This window comes from Arachis stenosperma, chromosome 7, assembly GCF_014773155.1.
Source record: "Arachis stenosperma cultivar V10309 chromosome 7, arast.V10309.gnm1.PFL2, whole genome shotgun sequence".
NCBI classification, from domain to species: Eukaryota; Viridiplantae; Streptophyta; class Magnoliopsida; order Fabales; family Fabaceae; genus Arachis; species Arachis stenosperma.
In genome coordinates this window covers 83669155-83693469 of record NC_080383.1, presented here as the reverse complement: position 1 = coordinate 83693469, position 24315 = coordinate 83669155, and the positions used below count along the sequence as shown (strand labels likewise).

The 24315-nt window shown below is 28.2% G+C and overlaps 2 long non-coding RNA genes across 12 annotated transcripts; one reads left to right on the top strand and one right to left on the bottom strand.

Moving 5' to 3' along the window:
* Positions 1-7461: 7461 nt before the first annotated feature.
* On the bottom strand, positions 7462-10148 carry LOC130940380 (uncharacterized). Its single transcript, XR_009070294.1, has 5 exons — positions 9991-10148; positions 9844-9906; positions 9609-9766; positions 8248-8346; positions 7462-7618 (listed from the first exon to the last, which is right to left on the bottom strand). It is a non-coding gene; the product is annotated as an uncharacterized LOC130940380 (long non-coding RNA).
* A 7181-nt stretch (positions 10149-17329) lies between these two features.
* On the top strand, positions 17330-21090 carry LOC130941250 (uncharacterized). Of its 11 annotated transcripts, none has more exons than XR_009070604.1 (6): positions 17330-17616; positions 17815-18018; positions 18307-18428; positions 18520-19855; positions 19951-20109; positions 20762-21090. It is a non-coding gene; the product is annotated as an uncharacterized LOC130941250 (long non-coding RNA). The 11 variants fall into 11 exon arrangements; XR_009070600.1 differs by having other exon boundaries at positions 18520-19832; positions 20762-21088; XR_009070596.1 differs by having other exon boundaries at positions 18520-20109; positions 20762-21087.
* The last annotated feature ends 3225 nt before the right edge of the window (positions 21091-24315 follow it).

Sequence of the window (24315 nt, the reverse complement as noted above, 5' to 3'; positions counted from 1 at the left end):
AATTTAAAATTATATTTTTATTCAATTATAATTTTAGTTATTTTAAATAAATTATTTTCATAAAAAAATATTTTTCTTATTTTGTTAAAGAGACGATCACGATGATTAAAAAAAATAATGTAAAGGGGATATTTTAAAATGAAAAATATTTAAAATTAATATTTTTAAATATAAAAAAATTGTATTAATATTAAAAGATAAATACAAAATTCAAGTACAAACAAATAAATCATATAAATTGAGAGTGTAGTTAAATTTGGCTTTGAAGATGAGAATACGGTTGAAATTTAAATAAGAGGAAATTATATTTACTTAATATACTAAAATTGGGTTTTCCTCCAATTAACGAAGGTGATGTGTTGATCCCTTGTGACTCCGTTTTTCTTCCAAAATGAACTTTTCTATTCTCTATTCTAAATCATTTTATAAAAATATCTTTATTATAATTATATTATAATCAATATTTAATGAATAATACATAATTATACTAATTTAGAAATATATCTTTATTATAATTATACCAAATCAATACTTAATGCATTATTAAACTACTCTTTTAATCATTTTAATAATAATAATAATAATAATAATAATAATAATAATAATAATAATATGATAATGATATGATAATTACACCGATCGTAGTAATCATGGTAAGAATATTTGAATCTAATCATAAAATGATCAAATTTTATGATATTAATAACGCACATTAATTTTAATTTTTTTTATTCATTTAGTTATATTAAATTTAAAATATTGATATATGTCTAATTCTTATTCATTATCCAATAATAATAATAATAATAATAATAATAATAATAATAATAATAATAATAATAATAATAATAACTTGAAAAATCCGTATATAAACTATTTCAATTACCCGTGTTTTATTATTAAAATTCTATCTACTTAATATACTAAAACTGGGTTTTCCTCCAACTAATGGAAGTGAGGTCGATTTCTCATGAATATATTTTTTTTCCAAAATGAATGCACTATTTTCAATTCTAAGTTTATTTTATAAAAATATCTTTATTATAATTATACTATAAGTAGCATTTAAGTAATAATACATAATTATACTAATTTAAAAAATATCTTTATTATAGTTATATAAAATTAATATTTAAATTATTATTAAACTACTTATCAATTATCAATCGAAAATATTTTTAATCATTTTAATTATATTGATAATAATAATAATAATAATAATAATAATAATAATAATAATAATAATAATAATAATAATATAATATGATAATTATATGATAACGACATCAGTTATTAGTAACTAATTTATATTTCTCTAAATAAACTTATTTTAGAAAAATATCTTTATTATAATTATATTACAATATTATAATTAATATTTAATGTATAATGTACAATTATACTAATTTAAGAAAATATTTTTATTATCTATCTATTTATTCTATTTTATAAAAATCAAATTTTTGTACTTAATAACATAACGACATGCTCTTAAGGTGTTTCCTTATTTATTTCATTTAATTTGTTAAAGCAAATCAATTATAATTAATTAATTATATCAATTAATTAATTTGATTATACATTCAAATCTTACCAGTTATTATAATTTATATGAATTTATTAATTATAATTAATTATATCAATTAATTAATTTAATTAATTATATTAATTATTTGATTTGATTGGAGTAAATATCGAATTATTTAATAAATAATAAATATGATAACGAAATATATGAATTAATTTAATTAGTTTATTCTTCTCAATACCATCTATTTATACTAGATCAAATATTTTTTACTCATTCGCTTTCTTTTCTCTTTCTCTCCCTCCATTGCTCTCTCCCCTCTCTCTCTCGTGTTTAGGTACAATTTTTGTAATTTATTGAATTTTTGTTTCTTTTATCTTTATTTATACATTTTATTTTTTTATATTTTTTTAAAATTTTTGTTTATTTTAATTGCTTATTATTAGGCACACATTTTTTCTTTTCCTTTAACTTCTTATTAACAAAAAAGGTGTCATTTTTATGTTGTTTTTAAATAATTTTACTATAATTTTGTTTTGTAATATTCTATTTTCATACATTGTTCGTATATGTGGTTTATATGTTAATGTTTTTATTGATTCTCTTTATTTTTTTTTGTGTCTCTTTGTTACTCTTTATTTTAGTTATATATATTCATTGATTTTTTTGTATTGATGTTCTTTTTATTTGAAATATTGTGACAATTTAGAGTGTATACTGTGACCCATGTGATATTCGTTAATTTGGTGTATCTTTTTAGATGGTTTATGTTATAATGTGTTTAAGAAGTTGACTTAATTATAATATGATATATAAGTTTATAATATGATTTAAAGTATGCTAAAATATTAAGACATTATCATATAGATATTTTTTATTTGTCCGTTAGATTCAACTATACAGGATCTTGAAAATTATGTAATTGTGTAATTAATTATTTTTTATATAATTATTGTATTGATCATTGACATTAGTGAGACTATTTTCAATATTAATATTTATAAATATGCTATTATTTATATAATTGATTGAATCATCTTATTTTTTTAAATTTAATTCTATTGAATTAATTATTCAAAGCGCTATCGCTATTTCTATTTTAAAAAAAAATTAATATTATTTAATAATTCTAATAACATAATAACAATTAAAAAAAGTAAGATAGTACAAAATTGCAACGATGATAAGATTGAAATATCCGTGATAAAATTATGTTGATAATATACACTTGGGTGTTAGTAATTACTTAAAATAAATAATAAAATAAATTATAGGGTATTATTTTATTTAAATTATTAATAATTAAAAGAATAAAAGATCAGTAATTATTTTTAAAATAGACATTAAATTTAATTTTATAGTACTAATTTATTTGAATTGTTAATAAAATTTATAATTTTTAGATTTATATCTACTCAATTTATATATTTTATTTTATTTTACTTTATCAAAAAAATTGAGACGTGCATTTTTAATTATTTATTTAGAAAGTATAGCAAAATGACTTATATCAATTATAATTAATTATCGATAATTGATATCAATAAATTGATTGTATTAATTTATAAGATGAATAATATGTAATGAATGTTATATGAAATTAATTATAATAAATTAATAATTAATAAATAAAAACTAAAAAAAACTTTTTTTATTACTTTTTAATGGATATACATTTTTTTAATTTTACTTTTTCTTTATCTCTTTCTTTTACATTTATTTCTTTTAATTTATTGAACTAAATCAATTATATTAATTATTTATATTAACTAATTAAGTACTTTTTAATGAATTATTATAATTGTGCCTTTAGACCATAAGTTAAAAATATTATAAAAAATCTTTTATAAAAATTGTTGAAAAATAATTATTTTTAAAATGTGTCCTTAAGACACAAATTAACTAAATTATTTTTCAATTTAATGTATTTAATTCATTTAATTGTATTAATTATAACTAATCAATTATATAATTTTATTTGATTAGGATAAATATTTCATTATTTAATATTTTATTTGATTCATTAAATTACATTAATCATAACTTCAAATATTTAATTTAATTAGAGTAAATATCAAATTATTTTAAATTTTATTTGATTCATTAAACCAAATTAATTATAACTAATTTATTATTTAATATCATCGAGATAAATATTAAATTATTTAATAAATAATATATAAAGCAACAAAATAAATGAACTCAATTAATTCAAACTATTATCTTATTATTTTATATATCTCTTTTCTTCTTCTTTATTTTGTACTTCAGAAAAAATATTTGTAATTTTTTATTTTTATTACTTTATCTAAATTTTGCTAATATTTTTCTATGATTTTGTTTTATATTAATTTTTTTATTTATTTTAATTAATAATTCTTAAGGGTATTGTTATTTTATTTAAAGATAATTTAATTTTTTTGTAATATTTTTATAAAAGTTGATTAATAGGTTCTTTTTCAAAATATTTTTTTTGAAATTTTTTTAATAAGATCGTATTTTAATTTTTCTCTTTCATCTTTTGTATTAATTAATTATATTAATATTCTATTGCAATACATTTTTTATCTACTCCACATATTATCTTTTCTATCTTCTTTTATTTTTTAATTGCTCTTTTTACTTTATTTTTAATTATTTATTTTACTTTTACTTCTCATATATAGATTTATTATAATTCATCGCAAGTTCTTTTTTAATTTAAGTAATTTTTTAGGTTATATTTAACCATTGACGCTTTTATTTTGTTTAGTGTATTTTTTTAGTCTGTGTTTAATATAATAATCTATAAATATATATTCTATTATGTAAAAAATAAATTTCTGCACTTAATGATAAAACTGTCGTAACATGTTTCTAACGATATTTTTCGATTTATTTCTTTTAACTCATTAAATTTATTTTATTATAATAAATTAATTATATCAACTAATTGATTTAGTTAATTATTTAAATATCATACAATTTATTATAATTTCTATCAATTAATTAATTATAATTTAAATTGATTGATTATTTTGTTACGAAATTATTATTTCCTAATCTATTTATAGGCAATACATATATTAATTATAATTGTAAATTAAGCTATTTTACGTTAAATGACTTATATAACGGTCATCTCATTTATTATCATAAATACTGAATTAAATAAGTCATTATTACTTTTGATTTAGAATTAAATGAGAATAACACCAGAGATACAATTTTATTTGGTCTTTCGGGTTTAATAGGTATCACACTCAAATATAAATAGTGACTTCCGGATTTTAGTCTCCAACACATTAAAGCCATCTCTGTAACTCTTTTTTCATAAAAGAAATTTCGATTTAACTCTATCAGGGATAGAGAAGGTTTTCAAATAACAAAGAAATGGTCTGAATTTGTATGATTTTTAAATGTTCGAACTTACAACATTGTTTCAGTTTGTTATCGTTACGATAATGACTCTAATCTATACGTGTTTAAGGACTAGAATAGATTAAATATTATTTAAGTAATTTATTTCTTATATTGAAATTTGATTAAATTAGTTTTAGAGAAATTTAAATTGTTGACTCAATTTATAAATTACAACTATTCTTTTTGAATGTATTATTTTTATATTTTTAATATAAAATTTCTTTTTTTTTAAGTTTATTTTCTTTCTTGGATATATATATATATATATATATATATATATCACCTTTTTTCTCATTTTATATTTTAGATTAGTAATATAATTATTACAAAAAATATATTTAAAGAAAAAAGAAAAAATATTAAAACATGACTATTTAAAAAAAAATAAGAAAGATACGTGAAAAAAAAATAAAAAATTAAAACATCACTATTAGAAAAAAATTGTTAATATGCGTATGAATGGAGGCGAAATTGAGGAATATATATAGATATAAAAAATAAAAAATTATTGCACGATTGTAGAATAAAAAATAATCATATATATATAACGAAATAATTATAACAAAAAAATAATTAATATATATGATTTAGATGTTTTTAATAACTGGTAACATAAAGTTTAACAAAATATAATTCACATATTTTTTTATTTAGGTATATGTATAGAATTATTTATGTATAGGTATATATTAGAAAAAACTACCGTTATATATATATATATATATATATATATATATATATATTTATTTATTTATTTAACAAAATTAACATATAAGGTTATGGAAAATTTATCCAAATTTGACAAGAACAGGACAACTTACATAGAAATGGTTCTCATGAAGGTAAGTTGATTATTTTTTATGATTCTTTCAAGTGATGTTAGTTCTATTTATAAATATTTTTGGTTTATATTTTAATGTTTTTAATAACTGATAACATATTATTTAATAAAATATAATTCATATATTTTTTATTTATGTATATGTATAGAATTATTTATGTATATGTATATATATTAAGAAAAACTATCGTAACATATATATATATATATATATATATATATATATATATAATTATTTAACAAAATTAATATATAAGGTTATGGAAAGTTTCATATAAATTTGACAAGAACAAGACGACTTACATAGAAATGGTTCTCATGGATGATAAGGTAAGTTGATTATTTTCCATTATTCTTTCAAGTGATGCTAGGTCCAATTTATAAATATTTTTGGTTCATATTTTAAGTTTATTTGATAAGTGAACCCTTGCACGCAAATCAAAGACAGTGCGATTTTATAGATTTATAAGTGCTAATAGCCTTTATATTTAATTTATTTTATAGTGTGATAATAACCAATATATTTATTGGTGGATTTAACTATTACTATATTATTTATGATCATATTCAGTATATATGCCAGATTTATTGAAGAAAGTAGATTATTAAAACCGATTAATAACTATTTTAGAGTTAATCCAATTAACACTAAATTAAAAAAAAAACAAACAATACATAACATGTTACTTTTTTATTAATTATAATTCAAATTAATTTTAAAAAAATAATTTAAAATTATAATTTCAATTTTATCACGTGCATGGCACAGATAATTATACTTGTTGAATAAGAATATAAATGAGTCTTTATATTAAATACACATAATAATGAATCTTATGCTTTTTGTCGATTATTGTTGAATTTACTCTTTTAGATATTTGTTTCTTTTATCATCGGTAGAGACTTTGAATTAAAGAAAAAGCACAAAAAAATGCACTAGAAAAAAAAAGTAAAAAATACACAAATAGAAAAATGATCATATTTTCATCAAATTGAAAAATACATCGAAGGAGCTTGATATTAAAAAAAAAAAAAGCTGAATATAACAAAAAATAGTTGAATATAACAAAAAAAATTAAACTCAAATTTCAGACTATTTAATATTAAAATCTAATTTACAAAAATAAAATAGTAAAAATTTTTAAGCACAGCAAAATAAAATTTTAAAAAGCTCTTTTACTTTTGAATGAATGAAAAGCTAGTGGAAGAGAATGGAAGAAAGCTAACGGCGAATAGACAATAGTAGAATAGACAATTAGTAGAGGGCGAATTGGCAATGCTGAGTAGAGATTGAAAGAGAAGATGGATGAGGACGAATTTGTAATATTCTACCATTCAGAGTTTTACACCTAAGATGTAAAATAGAGGTGGCGAGACGCTACGACCTCTAAAATAAAATAGATATAATAATATATAACAAAAATTATAGTATCTAGCAGTCTTGAAAAATGGGTAAAAAAAAGTGCAAAATAAAAAGCGCAACACTCAGAAAACGAAATTACTTGCGTGCTAAGAAACCTAAGGGCTAGAGTTGTGAATAAGCGAAAGAGTAAAAGAGAGCCAAGAATACAGTGGAATTAGCTCTTGACTCAGCCTGCGAAGCCAAGGCTGACCGGAGAATATATATATATATATATATACATACACAAGTATCCCAGAATACCCAAAATATAAAAATAAAATCCTAACTCTCCTGTAATCTCTAAGAGGAACAAAATAATCAAGTTTCTTGGAGACAAAGTTAAGTAATTAAGTACAATTATACATAAGCTGATAAACCAAAATATCCCAGGGACTACTCCGCTTCAGGAATCCAGACGCCTAGCGAGGAGCCTCTCGACCTGCATCTGAAATCAACAACACAGTATGGGGTGAGAACTGGAGGTTCTCAGCATGGTAAAGGTGCCACGCATATAATAAATAAGGTCCTGGGAATGTCAGAGGCAATCATAGAACTCCAACATACAGTTATAAAACTTAAACTCTAAGCAGAAGCCATAAAAAGGGGTAGGTAATCTAAGTACCCTATACTTATTTGCTTTAAAACCTAACATCTAACGCCTGACCAGTTCAACCTTCCTCCGTTCCTCCATCATCCATAATTATTCAGCAGAGACAAGCAGTCAAACAAGTTCACGCACAAATAAGAAACAGATAGTACAAGTAGCAAGTATACCAGGTAGCAGGATATATATATATATATATATATATATATATATATATATATATATATATATATATATATTCAGTTAGGTAATACCAAATAATGAATAGCAAACAAAACAGACAAATGCATATGATGTATGCCTGTCCTATGGCTGATGAGACTCATCTGTCGGTTATCCAACCAACCCGACAAGTCTGAAAACCTTAGACTGTCTCCTGTCATGCATCCCCATGAGTCTGTGCATAGATTTCATATTCATTCATCATTCAAACATTCATTCATAAATCACTCAATGGGAGCTATCCATACCCGAGAATTTATACGTGCCCGGTCACCCTTACGACGTAGGGTCAACAGATTATCGAGATTCAACCTGGAACACGTTGTGGTGAGCTACGATTCTGTTACCTGGGAAAACTCGTATCTCAGATATCACTCATAAGCCATTTCATATTTATAATAATTATTTAATCATTCATCAAAGCCATGACATACTTCATTTAACATTCTCGTCTCCTTCGTATAACTCATTATTTTACCTCTTACTTCATTCCCAAGTTATCCCAAATTCCTACCTTCCGTTAATTACTAAGCTCACTAGTAAAATCTAGGATTAACAGGGCAAAAATAGGGGTTTGGAAGTTATAAATCATGTTTGGAACAGAAAAACACAGGTGCTGAAAAACAGAGTGTGTGCGTACGCACACAGCTGTGTGTGCGCACAACTCAGAAGGAAAGCAAAACGTGTGCGTGCGCACAAATACGTGCGTACGCACACATCACTCGTTGTGCATGCGCCTCACCTGTGCTAGTGCCACCAACAGAAGGCCTATCCTGGTGTGTGCGTGCGTACGCACACTTTTATGAAAAACACCAGGTGTGCGTGTGCACAGATAAATTTTTTGCTTCTATTGGGTGCGTGCGTACAGCTGTGTGCGTGGGCACACATCAGAAAATCTGGTTCTAGTGCAACATTTTAAAATTCAGTTTTACGCACTGAATTTTTGGCGTCCATAACTACCTCTACAAAATTCGATTTTCCGCAAACTTTATATCAATCTCAAGCTTTTAAAACCTTCTTTAAATTGAAACAAACCCCATCCTTATAAAAAATTTGTAAAGTAAATTATGGACTAACAAAACTCACCAAAATTCACTTTTTATCAAAATATTCCAAATCCCAGTTTTTACCAAATTCACATTCCTTACCCACAAAACCTGCAAATTTTTCACGTATCAAGTCCCTTTTCACTAACACCAACCACTAGCACATTAATACACACCATTCCATAAAATCCACACATTAATTCTAACATTCTCCATTCCAACCACAAGCTACAACTTTAAAATTTCATTAATTTACTTCTTTAAATTCATTAATAACAACCCATAAATCATCGTTAACCAATCAACAAGTTATAACCACAAAATCTCATTGACATATACCAACAACATCATTAATTCACCATTATTAATTCCAATAACACGTTCTCATCAATTCCATTCATCTCATTACCATTAATTTCTACACAAGCCTAATCATCAATTTACCATCAACATCACAAAGCTAACCATTTAATACATAAAATCCTTTTCAACTTATCATATGGTTCCTAGCCTAAGTTTTCACAAAAACCTTATACGTTAAACGCGCGAAACCTAAACCATACCTTGACCGATCACTTTATTTAATCCAAGGCAGCCTCACAAGCTACAACACATCCCCTCAAGCTTAGAGTAACCAGCCACAAGCTTAGCTTCAATCACCCCCAAGCCTCCAAATGCTCACTTCTCAATTCCAATGCATGTATATAAACTTAATTCACACCTAATACACATATATATTCCAAATTCAGATTTTACCTAATAAAATCAAAATTGGATTAGGGTTTAGGTAATCCTTACCACACCTATACGCGTAGCAACTCAAACCCAATAAGCTCCGCAAGCTAAATCGAACCTAGAACACTAAATTGGGCAAGATTTCATCACAAGGGTTCAATTTCACCATAAGAAAGGGGGTAGAGATTCTGAAACAAAAATGAAGTTTACCGGTGAAATTGATCCGACAAAAATGTAGAGCTCGACGCGCTGGACGTGTGGCCGTGAACGGTACGGCGATTGGAGCTCGAACGGAAAAGTTACGGCGTTCGAAAATTGAAACAAGGGTTTCGTACCCTTCTCTTCTTTTCCCTGCATCTACGCTGCTTCTGTTGTGTTCTAAGGAAGAAAATGAGCTCTAGCTCATTTATATACTAGGACGGTTGGGTCTACGGTCTCAATTTGGGCCTGATTCAATCGGTTCGGTTTTTTTAGTTTAATTTTAGGCCAAATTTTTTGAAATTGGTGTCAAAATTCTCGTTTCGAAGAGTTCTATCATATTTTGATATTAGTTTTGCATTTTTAATTTTTCTAATTAAAATTCAATTTATTAACTAAACATTTACTGATTTTTGCGGAGTTTACAGAATTAGCAATGCGAGTAGAAATTGAAAGAGGAGATGAATGCACTTGTTTTAGAACTCAAATTTGATACCATATTAAAATCTAATTTAAAAAAATAGCAGAAATTTTTAGCCAAAAACAAAAAAAAAATTTAAAAGAGATCTTTCATTTTTAAATAGAAAAGAGAGAATGAAAAAGTTAATAGAAGAAAATGCAAGAGAGCTACCAAAGTTAGAAGAACTATCGGAAGAAATGAAGGGAAGAGAATGAAAAAAAAAAAAAAAAAAGAGTTGGAGGCTTTATGTTTTTCATGATAAGTGACTGAGAGTTGTGTTCTCACGGGTGAGATACAAAGGGAAAGGTAAAGGATCGAACACGGTAAATTCTGAAACCTCAATTGAAAACACTGCGTTTTTATTAAAAATATTTTTATAATTTTTAACTGAGAAAGATAAAAAAGAAATATCATTTTTAATTTTGAATTTTTTTTTATATTTTCACTTAAAATAATATTAAAATACTTAACTAAATATATTTTTATATTTTATTTTCATTTTCAATCAATGAAAATAGAAACGGCCAAACCAATTAGCTGCTAAATTTCTGTTATTACCCGTTGAATGTGCATCTTGAATCTAAATAGCTGAGTTAATACCATTTCCATATTTTTACCTGGTTTGCAAATTTTAATGAAGAATTAAGGATCAGTGTGTGTGTCTATTTTTGTGGATCGAACTGTTGCAGTTTGTTTAAGAGGCCATATGATCCTCAACACCAGGAATAGCAACTTGGTAATGGATACACCATGGTCTGAATTATGCTTACGAGCATCTTAAGGTCTCTTCGAATCCACTAGGTTATTAGATTAATAGATTTCATTTTAGAAATAAATGAGGCAGAATTTGTGTTTGTGGAGTCTAATTGATAGGGAGCTTTATTTTCTTTGGCTGAACTGGAAAGTATTCATGTAATCTTTTTTGTCCCAACTTGAGAAAAATAATTACAAAAAGAAATATGGTCGCGTGCAATTTCTTCCAGCAAATCCAACATCATAAATTAGAGATAACTGATAAGATATGCCAAACCAACAAAGTCTAGGAAGAAACAAATATAGTGCAAACAATCAAGAGTAATGTTACGGTGATGAAAGTAATTTTTTTCAGCATGTGAAGAATTGATGTGGTGTCGTTAGATGGATGATGAATGTGACCACACGCGTAGATAATTTCTGTAATTCTGTCACACAATTAAAAACTATATGTTGGGTGTAGAAAAGTGATTAAGTAGAAAATATCAATATCGTTTTAATGTTTGTGATTATGTTTATTGGGCTTTTTAATTAGCTAGCCAAATTATTTTGTAAGTATGGGCTACATTTTCAATGTGAGTTTATGGAAAATAACTTATTTAATTAACATTTCATGACAATACAAAAATTGATTTCTTGAAAAACAACCTTGTATTTATAATATATGAATAATATACAATGATATAAGTTTTAATATTATAAACAAAGAAACGTAAGATTAATTTGTTGTCGAATAATTTATTATTTATAAAGCAAGGATATATAATTTTTTTCAAAGAAAGTCATGATAAGGAATTTAAATAGATATTTAAAATAAATTTTTAAATCTATTTTATTTTATTTTATTATTTTTTATTTATTATTTACAGTACCAAAAAATATATTTTTAAAGTAAGTCATCATTATAAGGAATTTAAACAGGTATTTAAAATTAATTTTACTGACTAGGTAAAGGAATTTTTATAATGTTTAATTCATAAATCATGGAGAAATAAGTTTTAAAATATGATATTTAATTAATCAAAAATTTTTTACGAATATTTTTATAATTTGATACACTGTCAGTGTAAAATAATTTTATACGTTCATTTAATTACGTAAGATCATATCAGTAAAAATAACTATATTTTATATTGATTATGTGAATAGTCATCCAAAAAATAAACATAATTATACTATAGTGTAAAATATTTACATTATCAACGTATCAAAATTAAAATCATATTTTCAAAAGGTTCAATATATTTGCACGTAAATTCAAAACCCAAAGAAAAAGATATACAAAAAAAAAGTGAGATTTAAATTAGACGAAAATTTGGGAAAGAGAAAAAATTGGGCAATTATTAAAACAATTATTCTCCACATACATGCGTTTTTTTCATACAAGTCTTTACAAGTCATTTATATTCACGCACTTCGTACCGTTACTGCATATTCTTCTTCTTCTTCTTGTTATTGCACGTTCTTCGTTATCGTTGTTATCAACACCACCTCTTCCTCCTCCTCATCTTCTTCCTTCTTTTTTCATTGGAATTTCTTTTTCTCCTTTTTTTTTCTCTTTTTCCTCCATCATCAGTTATCTTGTTGTTGAAGATAATGAATAATTCACATTCAGATTGTCAATTGAACTAGAATGAAATTGATTATTGTTTTGAATCCAATCAAGTGGCTGAGGTGTGGTTCAATTCAGATGAAAAAATGTAGTATTAGAGGAAAATTTTTTCTGTATTTGTAGCAAATTTAGGTGTAACACGAAAATATTTGGGTGTATTTTAAGAATTTTGGGTGTATTTTTATTTTGATAAGTTCAAAATCTTCATTTTCCTCCTCATTATCTTCTGCTGCTTCTTCTTTTTTCATCATCATCACCATCTTCTTCTTCTTTTTTTTCTTATTCATCTTTTTTTTTCCTTCTCAAGTTTTTTTTTTGTTTTACTCTTTTAACAAGAATAAAAACAAAAAAATCAAACAAAGAAGAAGAAAAAACACATAATGCTGCAAAATTATTTGAAAGAGTATGAACTTACGTTCATTTAACTAAAAGAAAGAAAAAAATAAGGAAAAGAAGAAGAAGAAAAAAATAAGAAAAAGAAGAAGAAGAAAAAAAATGCAACATTAGAGGAAATATTTTTCTATATTTGCAGCAAATTTGGGTGAAACACGAAGATATTTGGGTGTAACACGAAAATATTTGGGTGTATTTTAAGAATTTTGGGTGTATTTTTATTCTGATAAGTTCTGTATAATTCAAAACTTTTTCTCTTCCTCCTCCTCATCTTCTACTGCTTCTTCTTTCTCATATTCCTATTTCGTTTTCTTATAATTCTTTTTGGGAGAAAAAATCAAACAAAGAAGAAAAAAATACATAATGTTGCAAAATCAATAGAAAGAGGAGGAGGAAAAATATGCTGCAATAATAACAACAATAAAAAGAACCACGATGAAGATGAAACATGCGAAGAAGAAGAAGAAGGAATGCGAAGAAAAAGGAGGAAAAATACAAAGAAGAAGGAGAATGAGGAGGAGGAAGAACGTAGAATACAAACGTTGAAGAAGAACCGTTTCTCATTTCATGGTATTCAAAGTTGAGGAAGCGCGTGTTACACGCTATCTAAATTGAGGGTTGTTTTTGTTGGATTTAGATTAATTTGTATAGACTTGTATACCAAAAAGACTTGTATATATAGAAAATCTCGTAAACCTTCGATTTTATCTGTTATTGTTATTATTATTTTTTATTCGACCAAACCTACTTTTAATTATTTCATGGACCAAAAAAATATTTAGACTAAATCCAAACTCAAAATTCTGACTAAAATAAAATACATTTAAAAACTTATTTTAAATACCTATTTAAATTCTTTATCATAACTTTCTTTAAAAAAAATATATATCGTTGCTTTATAAATAATAAATTATTCAATAACAAATTAATCCTACGCTGTTTGTTTGTAATATAAAAACTTTTTGTATCATTACACATTATTCATATGTTACAAATAGTTATCTTTTAAGCAACCAATTTTTGTATTGTCGTGACAATATAAGTCGAATAAGTTTTTGTCCATAAATTAACATTGAAATTTAGCCCACACATAAAAATAATTTGGCTAGCCCATCAAAAAGTCTAATAAACATAATCATAAACATTATGGTTACATTAATCTATTTTACCCAATCACTCTCCTAAATCGTACATGTAGCCTCTGACATGTGACAGAAATTGTCTGCGCGTGTGGCCACAGTACTCATACGCATCACCCATGCAACAAAAATACATCAGTTTTTTACATGCCAAAAAAATTTGCTCTCATCACGGTAGCATTACCCAATATTTGCGTTTCAAATTATTAAAAACTAGAAAGAAATTCACACGTTGTGCGGATATATTAAGCAAATATTTTGTAAATATATACAGTACAATAAGTATGAATTAATTATGTTCAAATGATAAGTCACCAAACAGAAGTTAAAATATTATTATTTATTTATCATAATAAATTCAACAATTGGACCTAGAAGTTTTTGTGATGGTTTTTGGACCATATTTTTATGCGAAAATTTTGAAAGATTTGGCTTTAGTTAATTTTTTTCTTTGTTTTTGCATCAATATAATGCTTTCTAAAATTTGCATATGAATAATTACACAAAAAATTCAAACTTCATCTTTTAAAATCTACAACAAACATGTATTTTTGACTAATTTTTTTAAAAAGAATAATGTTAAGAAACCAACTTTTTTCCGTCAACATCAGTTAATATTTTTAAAATTATTTTATTTATTTTAAATTTTAAATCCTATATTATAAACTAATTTTATACCTTAAATTATAAAAACAAAGAGAATTTTAGAATTAAAAAAATTGAATAATATTGACTAAATAAAAGTTAATTCTCTATCTTTCTCTCTTTAAAAAATATTGGTAAGCATATTGATAAATTATAGGGTAAATCACTATATTAAATTATTTCACATTTAATATTACCCAATTGTCCTATTTTGACTTTTCTTTTATAATTTTTCTTATAAAAATTAATTTAACGTAAACTGATTTAGTATGAATTTATAGTAAATCGTCAAGTTTCAGAACACAGTAATACCCGCCTCACTTTTCAACTTTAAACTTGGAGGCAATGACATATCAAGAATATCTGGACATGGAGTCTCGTTTATGATATGTGGATTCGCAAGATGTTGTCAAATCCAAATGAGTTTTAACTTGATTAATTATTCTCTAGCAAAGAGGAACCTGTGCTAAGTGTCAAGAATTATAACATTCTTCGTATGGTTGAGTATCGTGTGTTAGAGTCATATTACATTAAGTACCAAAGAAAAATATAAAGAGTTTGGAAAAATTGTAATTGGTTGATTCAGATTATCCACTAGCAGAAGAAGGGTACTTTGCAGAGGAAATGTACTTAGGTTAGAAGGTATAAGTACAACGGGACATTGCTGATGGCGATTGCACAAGATGAGAACTCTAACATCATCTCAATCGCTTTTGTACATGTTGAGGGAGAAAATGTAGAATCTTAGTCCTTTTTCATGTCCAGTCTGTGGTAGTACGTGACACCACAACAGGAAATACTTGTGATATCTGATAGACACAATGTGATCAAAGTTTCTTTAAAGGCTCCTGATGATGGTTGGCTCCTACCTAGTGTATATCATATCTTTTGTAGTAAGCTTTTCTTTAAGTTTCAAATGCAAAGATGTTATGAAATTCCTAGTTTATGCTGCATATTCAAAGACTGAGATAGAGTGACTATCAGTTTAATATTTTACAAATTTAGAACTCGGTGATGTGCAATTGAGCCAACAGAATGGAATATGAGAAGTGGACCCAACATTAGAATAGTGGGAGGAGATTTGGACACATGACCACAAACATCTCAAAGTGTCTTTACTCGATTTTGAAAGGCACAAAGAAGCTTCGAATCACCTCGTTGGTCAAGAGATGTTGAAATATTTGTGCGCTAGGGAAGAAATGTTGAGTCACAGTTGGGATGGGTCACCAGTTTTGTCAACATCTGATCAAAGCAATAGAGGCAAATAAAAAGGCTTATAGGTGCTTCACTGTGACTTTATATGACAAGTCTAATTATGAGAACACGGTGGTTGAGATGACTACGACAGAAAATTTCTCACTTGGGTCATAAGGCAACCACCTAATGTGTACTCGTGCTCCAGACTTGTCCCAAAATAGCTGAACAACATCATGATGTATCTCCTAAACTCTTTGAGCCTTGCTATATAAGGCAACCACCTAATGTGCACTCGTGCGCCATACTTATCCTTGAACAGTTGAGAGTAAAATAACATCATGATGTATACCAGAGCATACACCTTAATAGTATCTTCACTCACATCCGGAGGAGCACCATAAACCTCTCTTGAAATCATATGTAAACAATAGCAAACTTGTCGATGTATTCTACAAGAAGAAGCTCACCAAAAAGCTCCTGGAACTAAACCCATGCTGGTCTCCCACCACGAATGTGCTGTTGAAAATCTGTGAGGCACCAACTAACATATTCACCATCAATCAAAAAGCCAAGTTGGTATGCCACATCTTGCAGTGTAATACTGCACTTACCAAACGATATATGGAAGATATACGTCTTAGGACGCTACTGTTTAATGAATACACTAATCAGGGACACATTGAACTTAAACCAATGGTTGTTGACCCTAGCTAGGTGGTATAGTCCAGCAGCCTTCAAATAGAGAATGATGCATTCGTGAAGAAGCATATCCTACTACCTTCTGATGGTCTTAATACAATAAGTAAACTACATCACACTACAATATTTCCACAATCAGTATGCTATACATAACTACTCCAATTACAATAATCATTCACATCATAAAAACTAATTTAACTAATTTAATTCAACCATTAAATTTAAAAACTAATTTAATTGTTGACAAATACTAATTTAGTTACGAATTTTAATTCAAAGTATAAAACATCTATAGCAACTCTAAACTAATATAAGACAAATTCAACCTTATCTATAAGAAATCTATCCTGACCAATAGCAAGTCATAGCCTTATCTAGCATTCTCAATAGTTTTGTCTAACATATACCAAAAATCATACTCTATCTATTCTTACCTATAACTACATCAATACTATCACAATCATTCTAAAACTAATACATTAAGAATGAACTTTTATTCTAATTGAAAATCAATAAGAATTTTAAACACTAACCTATTCATTTATACATCCAGCAATATAAGCAACACTATCAAATTGGTAGAGACGCTGCCTTTCATTCCTCTTTTTCATCTATCATGGACAGTTCTTTTAGACACCACATGCTGGATTCTCGTTAGATTCTTTGAAGAAAAATAGGGTGGAGAGGTTGGAATGACAAATCAAAGTGACTAAATTTAAAATATATAAGCATGTATCACGGTATGTTAGTTTAACTCAAAATCTATCTTTTATTATTATAAAGTTGGGAAGTCACCAACAGTGGACTACTACCCAGCCCGTCGACACCTATTTTTAACTTCACTATTACATCTATTTCTAAAATTCTAAAACTAAATTGGGAAAGAAAAAGATTTATCAGTTATTTCTTTTTAACCTTTGGTTGAAACACTACACCAGGCGCTGGAATTGGGAAAAATGGGGAGACGAGATGTCACTGAGGTGCATTAGCATAATGCGAATTTTTTCTACGGTGTTAGGCTACGGCAATCCCGAGACGAGGTGCATTAGCATAATGTGACTTCTTGATTGAGTGATAAAAGAAATGCTACCTTCTGATTGGCAAATGACGGTGAGCCACAGATCCAGAGATAAAAATCCGAGGTATAGTATGATTAAATCTTTGAAATTGGTTTTAACTTTCAAATTTGTCACTCTTTTCTTGCTTTTTGAGAGAGTGGTGTTTAGGGTTTGGATTCCGAACAGTGTTCTTTGTATCGCCTATTTATTCTATTCAAATTGGATTTGTGAATATATGTACGATTCAAATTCTATAGATTTTATAAAAAAAACATCTTTTGTGTACTTGATAGAGCTGTGCCTTGCTGTGTTTTGCTGTGGTTCTCATGAATCCTATTGGTGCTCTGAATAAAAAAGTGGATGCTATTGCAGATATCAACCCAATGAAGCTGGCTTAGACTCTGAAAGTCGAGATTATGCGCCTGTACGAGTTTCCTATCAAGTGGAACCCAAGAGAGATTTACAGCATGGAGTTGGTGCTTCAAGATGAAATGGTCAGTTACTAAACCTTAAACTTTTCTAATTAGATTCACTTTGGATTTTTTATTCATTATGGTTTATTCTATTTGCTTTTTTTTTTGGCAGAGGGTGATCGTATACACTGTTCCATCCCGAAGTCAAATATGGTGGTATTTAGGACCTTGATTCGTGAGCATGAACTTTATGCAATGAAAAATTTTATTGTTCAAGCAATAGGACAATCTGTGCGAATAACTAGCCACAAGTATAAATTGAGCTTTTATACCAAGACCTCTGTTAGTTTACTTTCCAGCGACAGTTTTCTGTTTAATTCTTTTCAATTTATCTCCTATGAGAAGATTGAGGCAATGATTGGTGTGAACAAGAACCATTTGCTGGGTAAATCAGGTTACTGATTATTTATTTTGTTCATTCTTTTAACGTTAGTGTATCATGTTGGTTACTTATTTGGTTAAATTTGTATATATCTTTATGAATCTTTTTGTTTTTTGGGTTGCTTTGTGTCCTCTTTTGTAGACTGTATGGGTCATGTTGTAGGAAGAGAGGACGCTACACCATTGGTTACAAAATCAAAAGAGGAGAGTAAATGCATTAAACTACACTTGGAAGATCTGGAGTCCATTTCCTGTTTATTTTTAATTCTTTTTTTGGTTTTGTGATTTACCATTGATTTATCATTTGGGTGGGCTTTGTTTACATTGTTTGTTCATATATTTTATTCCACTTAAAAAATTAGGGAAAACATCATGAAGTGCACCCTCGTTGGTGACTTGGTTGACAAAACCCTTGGCTTATTTGATAAAGATAATGGTAAGCCTATTATCTTGATGGCACAAATCTTTAAGCCTAATTTCTATCTTAATGAAATCAATGATCAAAATAGCCTTTATGCCTCTTTCCTGTTTTTTAACCCTAAGATCTTCAATGTTCTTACATTCAAAGTATAGGTGTGTTGAAGATCCGTAGTCTGTCCTCACTTAACTAGCTCCATTATTTCATTAATTTCACTATAATGTCTTTGTAATATTGTTTGCCTATTTTATCTAATGTCCTTTAGGTTAATAAAGAGAGGTGATCTAAAGGCTCAGTGTATTAATTATATACAAAGCCATCCCATAAATTTAGTTAGTGATGAGTTGCATGGCGGTTCCTTACAAATAACTACTATTGAGGAGGTTTTTGACAAAACTAATGTAAGCTTTTCTATTGTTGTTTTTTCAACCATGACGTACTTTGTTCATGTGGGTCTACTACTAGCGTTATTGTGTTTTTTTGTGCAAGAAACTTCATGTTGGATACTAGCCACTGTGATTTTTATTGAAGTTGGTGGCAATGATTGGTATTATAATTCGTGCAAGAGTTGTCCCAGAAAGGTGAAGGAGAATAAAGGTCGTTATTTGTGTGGGCATTGTGGTAAGGTTGGTTTCAATGCTCTTCTGAGGTAGAGACGTTCCAACTTAAAAGGGCTTAATACATTTAAGTTGTTTTGGGGTATTACTCACTTTTCTAATATATTCCATAATACGTTTTTAACAGGTATGGTCTTCATGTTATTGCTGATGATGGTACTGTCTGTATTGGCCTAATCATTTGGAACCAAGAGGCCAAACTGGTTGTTGGAAAGTTTGCAAGCAAAGTCAAAGACCTCAGTATAATTTTTTAATATTTGTGTAGAAAATGATTTAGTACCTCAGTGTAAGTTGTTTAATATTTGTGTGAAAAATGATTTCTGTACTGAATCATTAGAGAGCAATGAATAATGAACTGATTCTTTTTTTCTAATATTTATTGAGGAGAAAATGTGGCATGCTATCCCAAAGTTTTGGATAACATTGTAAACAAGAAATTTCTGTTTAAATTGTCCATTACGAAAAAAATCTCGCCTCAATCGATCAAGTGTATAATGTAGTTGAAATCAGCGATGATGACACACTCATAGCCCTTTATGAGTCTCTATCTTGATCTATAGATATGGTAGTGCGTTTTCTCTCTTTTAATTGTTATGTTGTTCAGTATTTTCTTTGTTATTGTAGTGATCACACTATTTTTCTCAATAACTACCTCTTAGGGAGTTGACCAAAGTGTTTTCAATCTATTGCTTGCATTCTTTACTAAGGAGGCTGAGTCTGATGTACATTATACTGCAGTTGTGTCTTTATCCAAAGTTTGTACATCATATGAAACATGCATAGAGTACCTGCTGTGAGCAAATTTTATCAATTCCTCTCTCTTAAGATTTGTGTTTTTTGAGATGTGTTGCGACGCACGTAGTATTCAGGTTTGGAGAGCATTTTTGAGTGCGGTCTTGAGACTCCTGACAAGGGTGTTGTGGCTGATTCAAATGCAGGTGCCACTATTGGTGGGGTGTATAGTCCAGATGTTCAGGGCTCTACAACCAAGCCATCAAAAGGTTGTGCTGAGAAAAGGAAGCTTAAGTAGTTAGTAAACACAGGCTTCGGTTAATGGGAAATCCGAGGAAGGAATTTTCAGCTTAGTTGAAAATGTTCTTTTTTTATGTTCTTTTTGTTTTAATGTCATCTTTAGTTGTTTTCTGCATGAGAACCTATTTGAAAGTTTATTGTAGAACTCTATATATGTATGTCAATTATAGTTTGATGCATCTTCTGTAAACAAAGTTTATAAATAGATAGTTTATTAGAGAATGGTTAGTCCTTAGGTTGATCACATTTTTTTGTAACTTACCTTTGGAAACATATAAATACTTATTCCTTAGATTTTGATTATTTAAGATGATTTGTTTCATTTAAGCCGATATTGGGCGATAACAACTCATAAATAACAAGAACCTAGGTTAATAATGAAGTCGTGCCATTTCATTGTGCAATTTGAAATCTGAAATTTTTAGGATCTTGATTTTTGAGCATGAACTTTATTATTATAAGGAATTTTATTTTTCAAGCGGTATGACAATCTGTGCGAACAACTAGCCACAAGTATAAACTGAGCTTTTATACCAAGACCTCTGTCAGTTTGCTTCTCAGTGACAGTTTCCTGTTTAATGCTTTTTAGTTTATCTCATATGAGAAGATTGAGGCAATGGTTGGTGTGAACAAGAGCCACTTGCTGGGTAAATCAAGTTACTAATTATTTATTTTGTTCATTCTTTTAATGTTATTGTATCATGTTGGTTACTTATTTGGTTAAATTTGTATGTACCTTTATGAATATATTTGCTCTTTGGGTTGGTTTGTGTACTCTTTGTGTACTCTTTTGATGAAGCCATGCTATTTTAGTGTACAATTTCTATCTAATGCTCTACTAATTTAAAAATAATTAATATATAATATTAAGCTATGTGAATAAAGTTTGCATTATATTTTGTACAAATTGGTTTGCATGGTTAGATCATTAAAAGTGTAACTTACAGTATGTGTATAGTTTTTTTTTTGTTTTATTTTGCTCTTCGAAGAACCAAATTTCAAAATAACTTGAATTATCAGGCATAGATATAGATGGTTTTACAATAAATTATATTGTATATAAAATAAAAGATCAACTTACTAATTTTTTGTTCAACTTCTTTTACTCCTAACATCATGAATTATTCAACTACCAATATGATCTTCCTATCTTCAATTATATTTAATTGGCAATCACACTGAAGTTATAATGAGATAGTCTATAAAATAAACTGTAATAGTTAAGTTGATGCTTTCAGATATAAGTTTCCTAGAAAAATCACTATTTGGCCTTGGCTTTATAATCAATAATTTATTAACTCCCTTAATTATGATGACCAGTTTTGTCATGGGTTATTAGCTACATCAAGAAATTTATAATGGTTGTTGTCAATTAAGCACACCTTACTAGGCTATTAACCTACTATCAAAAAGTAATTTGTGACTAAACTAAACTAAATAAAAGACCTTTCACTTATTATATAACCAATGAGCTTTCTCCATGGCAACTGTGCTCTCTAATTTGGTTTAAAATTTGTTAACTGAATTAGCTTTTAATAGTTGCCGTATTACATCACCATTTTTCATCTTTATCATCGTTGTCATCTAATAAGGTGAAGCTATACATAAAGGAAGGAACTTTTGGTCTGGTGTTCAGAAACTAATCAATAGGCTACTAAAACTCTGTACAGCCAAATAAATAATTGGTAATGTTCTTACCGGCTTGAGCCGAGATATAGGTCGTCCTTCTGATGAGGTCGGTGAACTCCTGAAATGCGATCCGAACCTCTTCAACGAAGGGAGAACAGGAGGGGTGGGTACCTGCAAAGGCACTCCGACGCTCAAGTCAGTAAGAGAATATGTGTGGAGAGATTTCTTAGAGAGATTGCGTACCTTCCTTATTCTGGTCTCTTGTTTTTATACTTGTTCGGGCTGTTTCTCCGAGATGTAACGCTTGGGAAGAGCATTAATTGTATATCCGACGTTACGGAAATAAATGCCGATTATTACGAATGCTCGGCTGGTACGTTACCGAGCTATAACTCGTAACCGATCTTACTGGTCATATCACAGCCCCTAAGCTTAGCCTGGCCTTGAGGAGACGGGTTGAGCTTTTAGACGAGTTATAGCTCAGTATATGGAGCCCCTAGGTCAACATGGCTCACTCAATTCAATTTTTGGTAAAAGGATGTGGAAAGATATTTCGAAACGGTTTGTTTCCTTGGGTTTTGTGCGCGGTTATCATAATGAGTGGGTTCAACTTCCAAAGCTGTTTCGTAACCGTTGTAAGTGGGTTAAATAAACGGTGTGGATCAATTCATGGAACTGAAAGGTTTATTTAATTAGTGGTTTAGGTTGAAGATTGGATTTTTGCTTACTCTGTTTAAGTGGGAGGCATCACATTTTTGTAGAAGCATGAGTACCAGAGGTTAGTAAGCCATCTCTTTCCTCTACTGTTTCGAATTTTTCACTGAAAATGGGTGATAAAAAAGAAAAATTGTTATCGCAAGTTGAAGGTGATGAAGATTATAGTTGGGTTGAGAGAGATGTTCACATTCGTGGTTCATTATTTTCTGACATTGAGAGTGTTAATAGGGTAAATCTGGGTAGGATTGTCAGGGCTGGGTTTCGGGTTGAATTGTTGTCATGCAGTCGTTCTGATCGTGTTTTTCATAGGAAAAATGATTTTCAAAGTTTTTATATGTATAGCTGTGTTATGGAAGAATTGCGGGTGAAGCTCCCGTTTACTAGTTTTGAATGTAATGTGTTGAGACAAATGAATTGTGCTCCATCTCAAATACACCCAAATGGGTGGGCTTTTATCAGATGTTTCCAAGCTCTAATGGATTTTCTTGAAATTGAAGCTGACGTAGAACTGTTTTTCTGTTTGTTCCAAGCTAAAGGGGTATGGAAAGGTTTGTGGATTAATCTGAATAGTACACCGGGCTTTTCTGTTTTCAAGCTTTATAAATCATCTTTTAAAGATTTCAAAGAAATGTTTCTGAAAGTAAAGTCCGCTGATGAGGAATTCCCGTTTTATATTGATGAACATTTGGGGGAAAAATTTCCCCTATACTAGTGTTGTCATCCGCAACATATATTGGGTCTTGACCTCATAAACAGTCGGAATGAATGTATAATTTCGTTTCTGATGGAGATGGTTGATAAAGGTGGTTTAATCTCGGTTTCTGATCTGCTTCCCTGGGAGGAAGATAAGACTGCTGTTATAAAATATTTTGGTAAGAAGTTGAAAAGATTGTTTGTTGGCTTTACTATTTCTAATGGATTGACCGATTAATGTTTTGATGTTACAGCTGGCAGTTTTCCTGGTGTAACGGCATCTAGCCTGAGGTCCAGGTTCAAGACCAAAAATTTTGAAGGATCTTCGTCCACTCAAGAGAAGGTTGATGGGGGTGCCGAAGTTAATCAGCCCTTTCCGAGGAAGAAACCGATTGTTTTTAAGAAGAGGAAGTCTGAATCG